Source organism: Sebastes umbrosus, chromosome 17 (genome assembly GCF_015220745.1).
Source record: "Sebastes umbrosus isolate fSebUmb1 chromosome 17, fSebUmb1.pri, whole genome shotgun sequence".
NCBI lineage: Eukaryota > Metazoa > Chordata > Actinopteri > Perciformes > Sebastidae > Sebastes > Sebastes umbrosus.
The window spans coordinates 17,521,628-17,537,346 of record NC_051285.1 but is presented as its reverse complement, the minus strand read 5'-3'; the positions used below and the strand labels follow the sequence as shown (position 1 = coordinate 17,537,346).

Below are 15,719 nucleotides of genomic sequence, written 5' to 3'. Positions count from 1 at the left end.
GAAGTAAAAATAAACATGTGAAGCTGCAAACATAAATGAAGCATGACCGAGGGAAAATAAAACGCAGTATAGCAACAACAAAAAAAAGAAGACAAAAAAGCCAAGACTGTGACACACCCTGCTGTGGTATTGCTGCCTAAAAACATCACCACAACAACGACACTGTGTGCACAAAAAGTCAGCTCGGCATTGTGGCTCGTATGTTTTGTGCATTGCCAGCCATGACTTCCTTGTTGTCACTGTGGCTCTCATTTGGGAATCCAAGTGGCTCACTAACGAATGCAACAGCATTTAAATGAGTCTGTCAGCTCGACCAGCAGGGATTTAAGAGTGCAGCCAAACAGCAAGTGGTAATGAGAGGACATGTGACGGATCTGAGACGCAACACTTGTGTGCTGTCCACAAGTGAGGTGCTGAAAGACAGCGAGCAACAGTAGCTGTAAGGTGGCCACCTTATTCATGTGTGAACGGGGAAATCTGAGCTAGCAATGCCTTTTCTGTGAATACAGAGGTTTTCAGTTTCCCCACTCAGAGAAGTCAGTAACAAAATGTGCCGTGTTGCTGTTGGAGTAGAATTTGCAAAGCAAATATGGTTCACAAAAGGTGCAGCAGTGTGTATGCAAGACGTTCAGAGGTGTAGCTCCACCCCTCATACACTCATTGCCATTTCAAGCAACAACACAAGACAGTCAAAAATAAATCAAACACATCCTTGAATATCATCAAATTTAAAGTCTATACTATGCAATCCAAAAAGATTAAATGAACTCTCTGTTCATTCCCATTCATCCACTTATAATATGCAGTGTTATACATTAGTATGGAAGACTGACTGACATTTTTGTCTTTTTTAAAAACATTTTGTAGTTTTTTTGGAGATCTAATTTGAACCACACCACCTCCTCAGTGGTCAACCCTGCTGAACTGGTGCCAGATAATGTGCTGTGTGGAGGCAGCAGCTTCCCATGGAGGCGTGGATACTGGGGCTGCAGGTTTTAAGACACATTATCTTATCACACAGGTAAGAAACCTTTCACAACTTTCCCCCCTGATTGTAAGGATAACATTCAGATGGAGAAGCTCCCCCCTTTGTGGCAGATGATGTGGCAGCAGCAGCTTGACTCCACTATACTGTGGCTTCCTATCTTTAAAACTGCACAATCCTTTAGCACAGAACATGAAATCCCTCTCAATAATAAATAGGCTATCTCAAGCATTTCAGAGACAGGGGCCCTGCATGCTGCATGACTCAAACACCACCTTAACTTCACTTTTTTTAGACACGAAATGATCGCCAACCCGGCATGTGTGCGAAATTAAACAATAGGTTTATGTGGTTTCCATATTTCTGCAGCCTTTTATTCAAAAAGGGGAAAAAGCCTCCACTAGTGTAGGTGCTGTAGCCCAACCACAGGACATGTCTTCCGGCAGGCAATTAAGCGACCTCATCCGCAACCGTGTTGAATTTGGAAACCCTACCTCTCTCCTCCACCCACCTCAAACTGACTCTAAACACTGGGAACAAAAGATGGGTTGAAAGCTGATTATCTCTGGCTGCATTAAGTGAAATCCCCCCCCCCCCCCCAAAAAAAAAGACACCTCGAGACAAGTGTCAATAATTTGGTGAGCAGCAGCTCCAAAATCCCCCCGATCTGGAACACAAACAATCCCCTCACATTGACAAACACACACAAAGCTTTTATATCTCGCTTTCTACCGCATCCCCGCTTTAAAGCTAATGATCCATAAGGTCGTCTCTGTGTAGGAGGTGTGCGGTGGTGTCATTTACCTGTGCTTCATCCAGCGATCCGACACATGGACACGGCGGGTTGATTATTCCAGCCAGCGAGCACAAAAGAGGAAGAGGAGGGGAGGGGAGAAAAAAAATCCTAAATTGAGCAGAGATGAATGCGGCAGATGAATATGCGACCTCTGTCTTGAGAAAGGATAGTCTTCTCTTATCTGTTAGATGTTGCTCTGTCGATGGAGGCAGGCAGAGAGGGAAGCCCAGAGCTCCTCCGTAGGCTACAGACAAAGATGCTTTCTCTCCTCCGCCGCACCGAGAGCAGCAGCAGCAGCGGTAGCGGCGGCGACGGCGGCAGCAGCAGAGCAGTCATTCCCCCGACACTTGATGCTAATAGTTGGGTAGGTAGGTACTAGCTTATATGGGTTGAGGGCGCGGTCAGCCGCCGTTGACCAATCCTGCTCCGCGCCAAACTAACAGCAGCGTTGCCATGGCGGATTAAACGGCGTTTAAGCACACAATCCTGATAGTGAAGCAGATATTATCTCAACATATAGGAGTGGCAGCTTATTTAAAAAGATGGTGGTAAGAGAGACACAGGTTCATCAACCCCACCCTGTCTTCTCTCTTCATGCTGCCGAAGTGTCCTTGAGCAACCAGCTACTGTTCAAAAACCTCTCCACGTTTCTGCAGACAAGTCCATTATTATTCCTCAATGACTCATACTGCCAGCCTGGTTGTATACAGTGAATTGTAATTTGAACCTGTTTCACAAGGTGTGTCTCCATTAAAGCTGCAGTGGGTAGAAAGTGGAGCAAATATGATTTTCTATAAAACGGTTACTATATCCTGACAGTAGTGCATGAGACAGGTAATCTGATTCATGTCTCCTCTGGTGTCCTCCAGTGTTCCTAATGACATCTGCAAGATTTCACCGACCGGAGGAAAACAACAAATCAGAGCCGGGCTGGACCCCTTCACTCGCAAACTCTGATCAAACGGTCAAACTAGGCAGCGCTGATCAAATATGAATCAATGTTCTTACTGTAATGCCTATTTCTCGCCTAAAATGTTTTCAGAAACATCTACTGTTTAGTTGTAAAATGAGAAAGTTTGTGACCCGGCAGCCATGTTGAGATCAGTTGAGGACCGCCCAGCAGCCGGAGTACAGCCAATAGGAACGATCTCTCTGAAATGTCCTGTGATTGGCCAAAGTCTCCTGTCACGGGCTACATTTTTTTAAAGCCTGAAAACAGAGCCATGAGGAGGTGCAGAAGTCTAGTTTTCTCTCAGAACACTTGAATTACAATATGCTGAAATGATATTGTGTAATTTTTGCCCAATGATGCCAAAAATATTCTGCCTACTGAAGCTTTAAGTAGAGCTGCTTACACAGTAGCAGTAACCTGCCATATTCAGTTTGCCTAATTGAAATTTTATGTTGATTTCATGTTTATATTTTGTTTTAAGTTCAACAATCACATAGGCCTAAATTTCATTTGAAACATTGTAGTTCATAAGAACATTCTCCAAAATGCTATCAATGACATGATCTAGCTGCCTTCATCCCAACTAGGGATGCGCCGATACCGGATCGGATATCAGGCCGATACTGACTCAAATAGCTGTATCGGATATCGTGACAATAGGGCCAATCTATTAAATTCATCCATCTATCCATCATCTGTCCGTTTATCCTATTCAGGGTCGCGGGGGGCTAGAGCCAATCCCAGCTGACATTGGGCGAAGGCGGACAGGTCACCAGACTATCACAGGGCTGAAACATAGAGACAGACAACCATTCACGCTCACATTCACACCTACGGGCAATTTAGAGTCAACAATTAACACAGGGGCCCCAAGCCAAACTCGAACCTGCGACCCTCTTGCTGTAAGGCGACAGTGCTGCCCTTCAATTAAATTCAATTCTATGTTTATATACTATATACATTATAGACTGGAATTTTAATTCCTGCTTAAGTTTTGACCAATTTGTTGCGGCATTAAAAAAGTTTACACTTGAATTGTAATTCTGGTTAATTGTGAAAACATTTTTGCCAAGTTGTTGGTGTACGATTTATTATTTTAATAATAAATAACACTTTTATGTTATATTTATTTGTTACATTTTGTTTTACAAAGTTAGGAAAGCAATGTTTAAGTCAGTCCTGATGTTGCTTTACACATAAAAAAATTATCCCAGTCACTTCCACACAGTGAGACATACAGCTGATTAATTAAACACTGGCATTGGATACCCAAAGCCCAGGTATCGCTATCGGTATCGAGACGGAAAAAGTCAGATGGGTGCATCCCTAATCCCAGCAGCAGGTAGGTGATGTAAGTGAATTTGTATTTGTAGAGCAACACATAAACTGTAATTGCTATTTATAATGGCCTCCAGTTACAAATGCAGGAAGTGCTACACCCTGGGGTCTCCCCTATCACAATAATAGCAGGGAAGAGGGGCCAAGGGGATGCAGAGATTAAGATTTGTACCAGTTGAAACATTAATTTAATTTATGTTTTGAATTTTTTAAATTATACGTAAAGTAGTTTCTCTAGTGCAGTGGAAATGTAAAATGGGAAATATGATATGGTAAAATTTTAGGACCCAACAAACATCGCTTAACATTTATTACTCTTGCAAATAATGCCTAAACTCTTAGTAACGGTTATTTACTGTAAAAAGTAGCAATAGTACATTTCATTCATAAAAGCAACCTGGTTGCTGGTCATGTTGGGGACAATTGTATGTTTTGGACGACTGTTCCAGCTTAATATCTGAGCTGCATTTCTATGTTTAGTTTAGACTCTGAGAACAGTTAACAGACGTCTACCAGATGACCTAAAACATTACATTTACTCTCAAGGTCTGTGCAATAAAGACATGTTGTGTGGAAGTCAGTGCAGAATATTAGACTTATCAGTGACCGTTGACTCACCCGTACAGTGCAAACCCCCTAAAAGCCTGTTAAGGTGAACCGTTATGGGTCTAAGCCCCCTTGTGAGAGAGATAAAATCAAAGCGGTCTCGAATCTCAGGATGAGGTATGAAAAATTTATGTTCTGAAATGTTTTTTTCCTGCGACGCAATTCAGGCTTGAGTAAATGGAGTTGAATACTTTCACAGCTACATTTCAAAAGCCTCACTGGTAAAAAATCAACACTATACCAGTTTATAATTTAACACTGGTAGGAATTTAGTACCGTGTTTTCATTCCATTATGATAGACAATAGTACATTGTGAGAATTTTGGCATATGTAGAAATACTCTCACTCATCTTCAACCGCTTATCTGGGGCCGTGTCGCGGGGGCAACAGCTCCAGCAGGGGAACCCAAACTTCCCTTTCCCGGGCCACACTAACCAGCTCTGACTGGGGGATCCCGAGGCGTTCCCAGGCCAGTGTGGAGATATAATCTCTTCACCTAGTCCTGGGTCTTCCCCGTGGCCTCCTACCAGCTGGTCGTGCCTGGAACACCTCCCTAGGGAGGCGCCCAGGGGGCATCCTTACTAGATGCCCAAACTACCTCAGCTGGTTCCTTTCAACGCAAAGGAGTAGCGGCTCTACTCCGAGTCCCTCACGGATGACTGAGCTTCTCACCCTATCTCTAAGGGAAACGCCAGCCACCCTCCTGAGAAAACCCATTTCGGCCACTTGTACCCGCGATCTAGTTCTTTCGGTCATGACCCAGCCCTCATGATCATAGGTGAGAGTAGGAACGAAGATTGACCGGTAGATCGAGAGCTTTGCCTTCCGGCTCAGCTCTCTTTTTGCCACAACGGTGCGGTAGGGCGAATGCAATACCGCCCCCGCTGCTCCGATTCTCACGTTCCATAGTCCCCTCACTCGCGAACAAGACCCGGAGGTACTTGAACTCCTTCACTTGGGGTAAGGACTCATTTCCTACCCGGAGTAGGCAATCCACCGGTTTCCTGCTGAGAACCATGGCCTCAGATTTAGAGGTGCTGATCCTCATCCCAGCTGCTTCACACTCGACTGCGAACCGATCCAGTGAGTGTTGAAGGTCAAAGACCGATGATGCCAATAGGACCACATCATCTGCAAAAAGCAGCGATGAGATCCTCAGCACACCGAACTGCAAACCCTCCTTCCCCCGACTACGCCTCGATATCGTGCCCATGAATATCACAAACAGTATTGGTGACAAAGCGCAGCCCTGGCGGAGGCCAACCCCCACCGGAAACGAGTCCGACTTACTGCCGAAAACCCGAACACAGCTCTCGCTTTGGGCGTACAGAGATTGGATGGCCCTAAGAAGTGCCCCCCTCACCCCATACTCCCGCAGCACCCCCCACAGTATCTCCCGGGAGACACTCATACGCCTTCTCCAAGTCCACTAAACACATGTAGACTGGATAGTGTCCAAAACATGGGGCCTCAGATCATACGATACGATTACAAAATCGATCATCGACCTTCGGCCTAGGGTGCTCTGGTACCATGTACACTTATGAGCATCCTTATGTTCGAACATGGTGTTCGTTATGAACAGTCCATGACTAGCACAGAAGTCCAATAACAAGCGACCACTCTGGTTCAGATCAGGGAGTCCATTCCTCCCAATTACGCCACTCCAGGTGCCTCTATCATTTCCCACGTGCGCACTGAAGTCTCCCAGTAGAACTATGGAGTCCCCTACTGGAGCCCCATACAGGACTCCATTCGGTTCCAGAACTGGGGCTGTGTGTAGAGGTAAGCCCTACCAGATCCAACTGATAGCATTCCACCTCCTGCACAAGCTCCGGCTCCTTCCCCCACAGAGAGGTGACGTTCCACGTCCCGAGAGCTAGCCTCTGCCGCCCGGGTCCGGTCCCTGGCCTTCACTGCCACCTGTGTGGCAGTGCACCCGACCCCAGCCCTTCCTCCCGCAGGTGGTGAGCCCACAGGATGAATGTAGAAATATTTCAACAATATTCTGTGGCACAATATGTTGTATTAAAGACACAAATCTAAATATTATAGTAATAACAGAAATCAAGAAAGTCAATGTCTTAACTAAAAGCATGTCCACAACATGTCACGGATTTCAGTGCAGACTACATGGTTTGACTAACAAAGAATCCGTTATGCAGCTAATAGTCTATTTTTTGAATTGTAGGTTTGAGTTTAGTTACCATTTCAAATGTTTTCACTCACAACTAATCATTAATAGAGTCTAAAAGAGAAATACGTGCCACACTTCTGCCAAAAAGGATTCCTAACTTCATCACGCTGCCAACAACTTCATTGCAACTAATCATCACATATACAGCATGTTGCGGGGAAAATGTGTTAAACACAAAAAGCTGACATCCTGTGTTAATGTGGGTGTATTTCAGAAGCACGTGTGACTTTGCATAAATTATACACTCACCGTCTCCACTGTATTTTTGCATATTTGCTAAGCAAGTTGTCATCCAAAACAACACACATGGGAGCAGTAAAACTTATTTGTAAGAGACTTCTCTTCATTTACAAGTGAGACCGTCTCAGTCATTTCTGGCCATCTGTCACCTCATTTTTTGCCACGCTAGCCGTGTGGTTCTATGGATGGTAATGTCAGTATGAGACTCTGACGATCAATTGGTCCACCACTTTGGTCCAGACTGAAATATCTCAACAGCTAATGGATGGATTGCTATTAATTTGATTCAGACATTCATGTTTCCCTTTGGTGATCCCCTCACTTTTTTCACCAACAGGTCAACATTTTAATTAGTCCAATACTTGACTGCAAAACTGACATTCCCATGAGCCTCAGCTGTACTTTGAATCTAAGAAATGGAATATAATATTCATAACTATGTTTTCATTTGTGTATAATCACCTGAAACTAAGAATCGTTGCGTGTTCTTTAGCTTAGAATGAGCCCTTCATATCTACATAGTCCTCTTCACGGAGTCCGCCATGTTGCTCCATCATGTTTCTACATTAGCCCAGAACGGACAAACCACACTGGTTCAAGAGAGAGCCTCTCTCGTTTTTATGTTACCTGAAGGCCACAGTAGTTCTCCGACACACTTGTGAAAATGCTGTAACGTGAGCCGCAGAGTGCAAAACCGCGGTACTGCCAGCTGCCTAAAGTAGTGTTATTATGGTAAGGGTGGCCTCTGAGCGAGGCGAATGGCGTTATCGTGGTTTTGCACTCATAGGCTCACATTACCGCAGTCTTGGAAAGGGAGGAGTAATCAGTTGGTTGCAATCAGTAATCACACCACTAGATGCCGCCTAATCCTACACACTGCACCTTTAATGGGTTTTTCCTTATCCGACGCGAGGGCCGAAGGACAAAGCGTGTAGTAAGCTGTACAGATTGTAAAGCCCCTTAAGGCAAATTTGTGATATTGGGTTATAAATAAAATTGACTTAATTAACATATTAGCATGCTGATGTTAGTGTTCAGCTCAAAGCACCGCTGTGCGTAATTACAACCGGACACAGCCGATAGTATGTCTGTAGTCTGTATTGTTTCATCATATGATGTTTTGTTCTTAAACAAAACCTGCAAAGCAGCACTAATGTGCAACAAAGCATCAACAAATGAAAAGAGAATACAAGTAGAACAGAGTGTGTTTTACTTCAATGCACTAAATCATAATTATGTTTAGTCATCCAGCTCTTATATTTTTGTGCCTCCCTTTGGGACACAATCATACCCTATCCAATACACACTTTTATTGTCAACATCAGTGGTATTTCTGCCCCCAAAACATCTTACCAAACAGTGTGTGTGTATGTGTGGTTTAGTGACCTGTCTGAGGCCATTATTGATTTTTGTTCTGGTCTAAAAGGCATAGTGAAGCTCTGTGGCCTACATGAGGAAATAGAGGTGCTCATCTGTTGTGCAAAGAGATACATATCCACAATTGCAATAAAATATTGAGCAACATTACGTATTATGAGAAAGCCCTCAGGACTTAAGTAAAGCATGCATGTCATTGAACGTGCTCTCTGGGATTCAGCAGCAAACTGAAACTATTTCTTTTTGTGTCTGAAACTCGTCCACCAGCTTACAACATTCCTGTGGCTTGTGCAGTTCTTGTGATACACTCTGTTGTGCAGTTCAAGCAGTTTGCTCAGTATAATTAAGCAGTTAATATTCAAAACAAACCAGATAACATGCAGTCAGCAGAAGTGCGGTGCAAGAAGTAAACAAGGTCTCATAGTAAGCCTCAGAGTACCCAGCTGACTAAAAGCTAATCTGTGTTTATATAAATTGCTTTGCAATAGCGTGCAATATTGATTCATGGATGAAATATTGATGAGTTATTTATGTTAATGTTGGATTTGTGTAGCAGATAAAGTTTTAAGTAACACTAACGTGCAGTATCATTCGTACCATTAACTATATTGTAACCATCTTTTAATGTGGTGTAGTAATCAATCACATAAATTATTCAGCTTTTATTCCTTGTTAGTTTTAAAGTCACAAAAGTATTAGCAATGACTCCTCTCATTGCATTGGAAATACATAAATATGTTATGTGATGATAATATAACCTCATTATACACAAATAAAGATTAAATAAATCAATAGTCCTTTTTTCACTGAAGACATTTTGACAGGTCACTGTAGAAAAAGCACAGATGTAAATTATAAGATTAATGTTGTTTGCAACACCTGTGCTTTTCCTACTAGTCAAAATGTTGGCTGTAAAAACGCCTATTGAGCAGAATGAAAAATTTATCAAAAGAGTTTGAAATAATGGACCCTGCTTCTGGCTGAGACCTTTATGGGTGGAGCTATGCTGGGGATTCGGTGATAAAGTTGTAAATTGTCCTGCCAGCTGTCAATCCAGCATAGTCTGTACATGCCCACACAGTCCTCAGGTCTTACCAGGTAAAAGTGAAAACCAGCGTGGGTGTGAACTGTGATTCTGTGTTAAAAGGAGTCAATGATTGATTTTCCTTCATATCCAATGACCGTTTCCCTGTGCTTCTCTGACAAGAATTAGTTTCATCACAAAATGCGCAAGAGAGAGGAACATTTTTTTTTTCTTTGCAAAAGTGAGAAAAAAACTAGTAATAAGACTGACTGTTGGGTAAGCTTTATGAAATATTCAGTCACCTCTAACCATAGACTGTATAAAAGAAGTGGACGTAGTCACCGTGATGTCATCCATTGGTTTGTGGACTGTCGTTTTGAAGCCTCGAGTTCAGCATTTTGCCCATCGCCATCCTGGTTGTTGCCCATCGCCATCCTGGTTTTTTGGCCATCGCCATCTTGGTTTTTTGCAACCAGAAGTGACACAAGAGGGGGGAGCGAAGTACAACCAAACGCTGAATAAGACATTTTGAGGCAACCAAAATGTTACGATTTCATGAACTGAAAACACACTGCGAAAGGGTTAAAGTTGTAAGACGAAGACACGGACAACTCTCAGACCGGGACAACGCCGTGGTAGCGACCTGTCAATCACAAGGTAGCCACGCTCCTAAAGCATACCCTGCTTTATTGTCTATTTGACTCTAAATGGGACCATAATTTACTAAATGAACCTCATGCTGTACTGAAGAAGACTTGAAACTAGCAATTGAGACCATAAACTCATGTTTACAATGTTTACTGAGGTAATAAATCAAGTGAGAAGTAGGCTCATTTTTCTCATAGACTTCTATACAATCAGACTACTTTTTGCAACCAGTTGTCACCTGCTGTTGGCTATTAGAAAAGAATGCAAGTTAAGGCACTACCACAAGGCTCACTTTTTCAGAACCAGAGGTGCCCACTATGAGGGTGGAAGTAACAAAAATGAACTAGAAAATTTCGCAAGAAATTTTGAACAGTGTGCCTGGTGATAGGGGGGTAGAAAGCATCTTAAAACAGGTTAGACTGATTTTGTAAAGACAACATAGTTTCTTCTTAAACATACAGTAGAGTTGAGGCTTTTATTTTGAAAAACTAGGTGAATACCTAATTTTCCTGTTATCATGGATAGAGTTGGAGGCTTTTAAACACAGGTGTAATTTAATAACATTAATTATGGCCCTGATCCATTGAAGCCCTTGTTTTGAGCATGCTGGCTCACTAAATGGCGTGATACAGTAAATAGGTGTGTGGTGTGTGTGTGTGTGTGTAGTCAGCCTGCCTCCTGATTGGCTAATGTGAATCAGCTGTCTAGCAGCAATCAAAAGTTGCCATGGTGATTTGCACTGCTGCAGTGGGGCAGTTTTATAATAGGAGTTAACAGAGACGTACATGTCATAAAAGTGCTTCTACGACAAAAACCGTGAATCCTATCACTTAGATTGTCTCATGAGACCAGTTAGAGTCTCTGATGAACAAATGGTGAAACATTGGGTCTGTTAGTGTCAAAAATGTGACCTCGGTGGCAGTTTCGAAAAGTAGTAACTTTTTTCTCTGATCCAAAAAATTCTGTGAAATTTAATATGGGCCCGCTATAGGAGCTTAGCCTGGAGTTGCTCTCACGTTTCAGGCATGTGTCGCCAAATGTGTAAGTCCGACTGAATTTCATAGCTACATGACTGCGACCGGCACAAAAATACCTACGTTTTGGATGTATTAATTGTGTATGAGGAGTGGACGTTGTGGGCTAAGGAGCAATTGTTAGGATAATTTTTCAAAAGATTTTTAAGCTGCTGCTCCACTCTAGCTCTGACATCACGTGCTCTAGCCCTAACGACCCACGCAATACACACCCATTATAAAATCTGAAAACGGTTTGAAAATTTCACAAACGTAAACTGCGATTTCGGTGAAAACCGTGCCAGCTACAAAAAAATTTCCATTTAGCCAAATAAAGTCCCCAAGGCTCGTGACCCATTTAAATTTTTAATCATTTTTCTATGTTAAAGTATGGCGACTCTGTATGGCCCAAAGAGGAGTGTTTTTGAGGCACTCTTCACGTCGCTTTTTTCAATGCATTCCTATGGAGCAAATAATCGCGCTATCGCGCGTTTTTTTTCGGAAACCGCTGTGCGAATCTCTTAGTCAGTGTCATAGCACACGATCACCGCTCATTCCGCACGTTTTGATGTATTTTTTGTACATGTGCTGGCAACGCTGCGGGAGGAGTAGTGCAGCAAAGTTTTAGGCGGAAGAAGTCAGAATATTAAGAATAAGCCCGTCGAATAATCAGTGTGCTTTTTTAAAAATTAACATTAAAAATCACTCAACACAAAACAATGACAAGTATTGTCCAGAAACCCTCACAGGCACTGCACCCAGCACAACAAACATGCATTATTATCATGTTAACTTTGGCAGCCCTAAAAAATGTAGATGTTTTTGCCAAGCAGCAGCTGGTGTTTTATCAGAGGGCAGCTGTTCACTGATTCACTGAATTTAGATCACATTAACCCAAATGTCTAACAACAGCTGGAAACACGTTCAGACTTCAGACACCAACAGAGTCCTTCAAGACTTCTCTCAGAATAAACAACCTTCTATGATTATCAGTCACAAACTCATCAGGGAGTCCATTTCCTCCAGAAACTCCTGCAGCTTAAACTCTCACACACTCACTATAAACACACTGTTAGCTTAGCAACATTAAGGCTAAAAACAACCCACAATACAACACTCTCTCTCAGCTCTCCATTCAAAAACAACAGAAAACCTTTCAAACGTAATCTCCAGATAAAACAGTCTGATATTTGGATCGATACGGTGATGACGTCAGTCTCGAGCTCGACTGCTAGGCACACTGGAATTAAAAATATAAAAAATAAAGGTAATGAAAATGCATGTGAATTGAAAAATGGAGCCGTTAAAAACAGATTAACTGTCAACCATTCTTCATTCACAACACCAAACTAACATTTATCATTTACAGCACGCAATTTTTGTTACTTTCGTCCATAATGTCATTCAAAAAACCACGCCAAGAATCTGCAAATGTCTGCAAGAGTGGTTCGCTGAGTGTTTTTTTTTGTTTTGTTTTGTTTTGATAGGGTGGAAGTAACAAAAATGACGTGCTGTAAACGATAAATGTCAGGTTGGGTGTTGTAAATGATGAATGGCCGACAGTTGATTATCAGAGCAACGCGTTCAAATAAAATGTCAATCACCGTTTATCAAATCAATTGACTATTTATAACTCTATTTTTCAATTCACATATATTTTCATCACTTCCCCTTTACTTCAATTGTTTTCTTGTTACTCCCACCTTGAAGCCACTTAATGATAAATGGCAATTTTGTGTTGTGAATGATGAATGACGAATGTTAAGACGGGGAAAATGATGAAACATGGCTCTGTTTGTCATCATAATATGACAGTTTTAGTCAAATCAGCTTTAAATGAATCAAATCACTTGAAAATATATCAATCCATTTTTCATTTCACATCAATCTTTTCAGCTCCATTGTTCAATTCACATGCATTTCATCACCTCCATTTTTATCAATTCCTTTTTGTTTACTTCCACTCCCCCCCTCATATCTCACTGCCTATAACACATTGATAACTCCTCCTTGTGTTAAAGTGTACTCCAGTGTTTTAGTATTGCACTTTCATAACGTTGGGTGACTCACAAGATAGAAGCAGAAGAGGCCGAGATAACCTGATCCAATATGGGGTAAGCTTAAAAAAAAAGAGACATCATCAAGGTTATTTTTTTCAAACCTCCTCCAGAACCACAGAAGACATTAGACATCTGTTTTAACAGGCTAAGCAGGTACTCCTTGTGATGGGTAAACTGAACTTCACGTGTAAAACCGGTGGAGCGGCCCTTTAATTAGTTAATACATCCCCTTGTGCTAATTAGTCCAAATATTTAATTAGCTAACAATGCTCACTCGTCATAGGTGCAGTTGCTAGTGCTGTTTGTTCCTCTCCAGTCTACTGCACAACAGAGATGGTGCTTTTCAATGTGACACATTACTAGATTTACCACCAGGTGACAGTATTCCTCCTGTGTTGGCCCCATGCTGACAGGTTCACAGATATACTAAATAAAGCATTTGACCCAGGTAAAGCACTGCAACTTAACAACGTCCCCGTGAACCAACTGTGCCGTGATTCATTGCCATCAGGAAATGCAATGCAAATCACATGATTGGTATTCTGCACCATTTTAACTCCACGCAACAGAAACTTTCAGTGTGGATGCAATTAAATGCCTTTTTCCACCATCAGAGATAAAACTGTATTACACTCACAAAAAAAGAAACAATAATACTTATCTTGCCTGCCCACTATATTAGAAATCATTGCAGGGAAACTGGAGATAAACAATTTCATGGTGCATGAAATTTAATTGAGCAAGTCTCCGCTTTTACAGTTTCGTAGAATATATTTTAAACTATGCAACTTAATTAACTGTAATACATTATAATAAGAAAACACTGAGGCCTGGTAACAATTGCTTGCTACAGCCTCATGTGCAGAAATGATTACGTGCCAAGTAGTAGGTGTAATACCTTAAGTCATAATTTTTGGTGAGATTGTAAAAAAGATGCTCATTCCCTTTCAGGCAAAGAGAAGAAACAGCTTTGCCACCAATAGGCTGCGTTTAACAATGAGGATGTCTGGGAGTCAATGTGTGAATGAGGCAAGAAAGAATTACAGCCAGATCAACTTAAGATGCAATTATTTGGCTGCTAAACTGCTGCTGCACAGTGTATGTTTGGACGGCAGCTGTGTGCTTCTGTTGAATATAGACAAGTGAAAATCCATTAAAACAAAAAAGGGCCATTTAACTGGCACATGGTCTGAATATCCATCTGACCTTATTCAAAGTGTGTTGGCACGTTTCCCCTGAACCGCACGCCCTGCGCTACCTATTTTTACTTGTTTATTACTGGATCTCACATCAATCTGACAAGTCTCATTTCTATTTTTTTCACGCTTTGCTTCCTCCAGAGCCAATCCCACGAATCCTGATGTTTTGGGGATGAAAAATTAATTCCCTTTCTTCACCTGGAAAGAGCTGAACTGAACTAGCCAGCTAGCCAAATGCAAAACACCAATCGAATGCTTATGAAAAGGATGCAGTGCAACATGATGTTGGACATGGAGGTGCCAGACATAGATTGCACCTGCAAATGTAACACATTATTCTGCGTGACAGCTTTCAGATCCATTTACAACTGTGTGAAGGGAGGTTTTGCTTTAATGTCAGCTTCATATTTTGAAGAGTAAAGTATTGAAAAAATGGAAAATCTCCCCAGTTGTTGTTGTTCAGTGCCAAAAACAGAAATCAAACTCGATCAATAGATAAGGTAAGGTAGAAAATATATTAGAAAATGTGTTTTAAATATATATTTACTGTATATACAGCGGGTAAAATAAGTATTGAACACGTCACCATTTTTCTCAGTAAATATATTTCCAAAGGCACTATTGACATGAAATTTTCACCAGATGTTGGTAACAACCCAAGTAATCTATAAATACAAAGAAACCAAAACAAATAAGTTCATAAATTAAGTTATGTGTAATAATGTGAAATGACACAGGGAAAAAGTATTGAACACATGAGGAAAGGGAGGTGCAAAAAGGCATGGAAAGCCAAGACAACTGTTGAAATCTATCAGTAATTAGAAAGCAATCCGACCCCTTGTCAGTGCAAATTAATATCAACTGGTTCAGTCCCAACTGATGGCCTATAAAAAGGTGTCTCATGACTAAGGTGTCACACAAGAAACATCTCATGATGGATAAAAGCAAAGAGCTCTCTCAAGACCTTTGCAACCTTATTGTTGCAAAACATACTGATGACATTGGCTACAGACGCATTTCTAAACTTCTGAATGTTCCAGTGAGCACTGTTGGGGCCATAATCCGGAAGTGGAAAGAACATAATTTCATCATTAACTGGCCACGACCAGGTGCTCCTCGCAAGATTTCTGACAGAGGAGTGAAAGAATTATCAGAAGAGTTGTCCAAGAGCCAAGGACCACTTGTGGAGAGCTTCAGAAAGACCTGGAATTAGCAGGTACAATTGTTTCAAAGAAATCAATAAGTAATGCACTCAACCGCCATAGCCTGTATGCACATTCACC

At 41.7% G+C, this 15,719-nt stretch overlaps 1 protein-coding gene across 9 annotated transcripts in view; it reads right to left on the bottom strand.

Moving 5' to 3' along the window:
• Window positions 1–15,719, bottom strand: part of LOC119475837 (neurexin-2-like) — a 194,796-nt gene that overhangs the window by 168,455 nt on the left and 10,622 nt on the right. For 3 of the 9 annotated variants that reach the window (XM_037748899.1, XM_037748903.1, XM_037748905.1), the window contains exon 1: window positions 1,790–2,546. The exons of 1 other annotated variant lie outside the window; for it this stretch is intronic. The gene's annotated coding sequence lies outside the window, so the exon portion shown is untranslated. Of the gene's footprint in view, window positions 1–1,789; window positions 2,547–15,719 lie in introns of those variants that run through there. 5 more of the 9 variants (XM_037748896.1, XM_037748898.1, XM_037748902.1 and 2 more) reach the window with 3 other exon arrangements.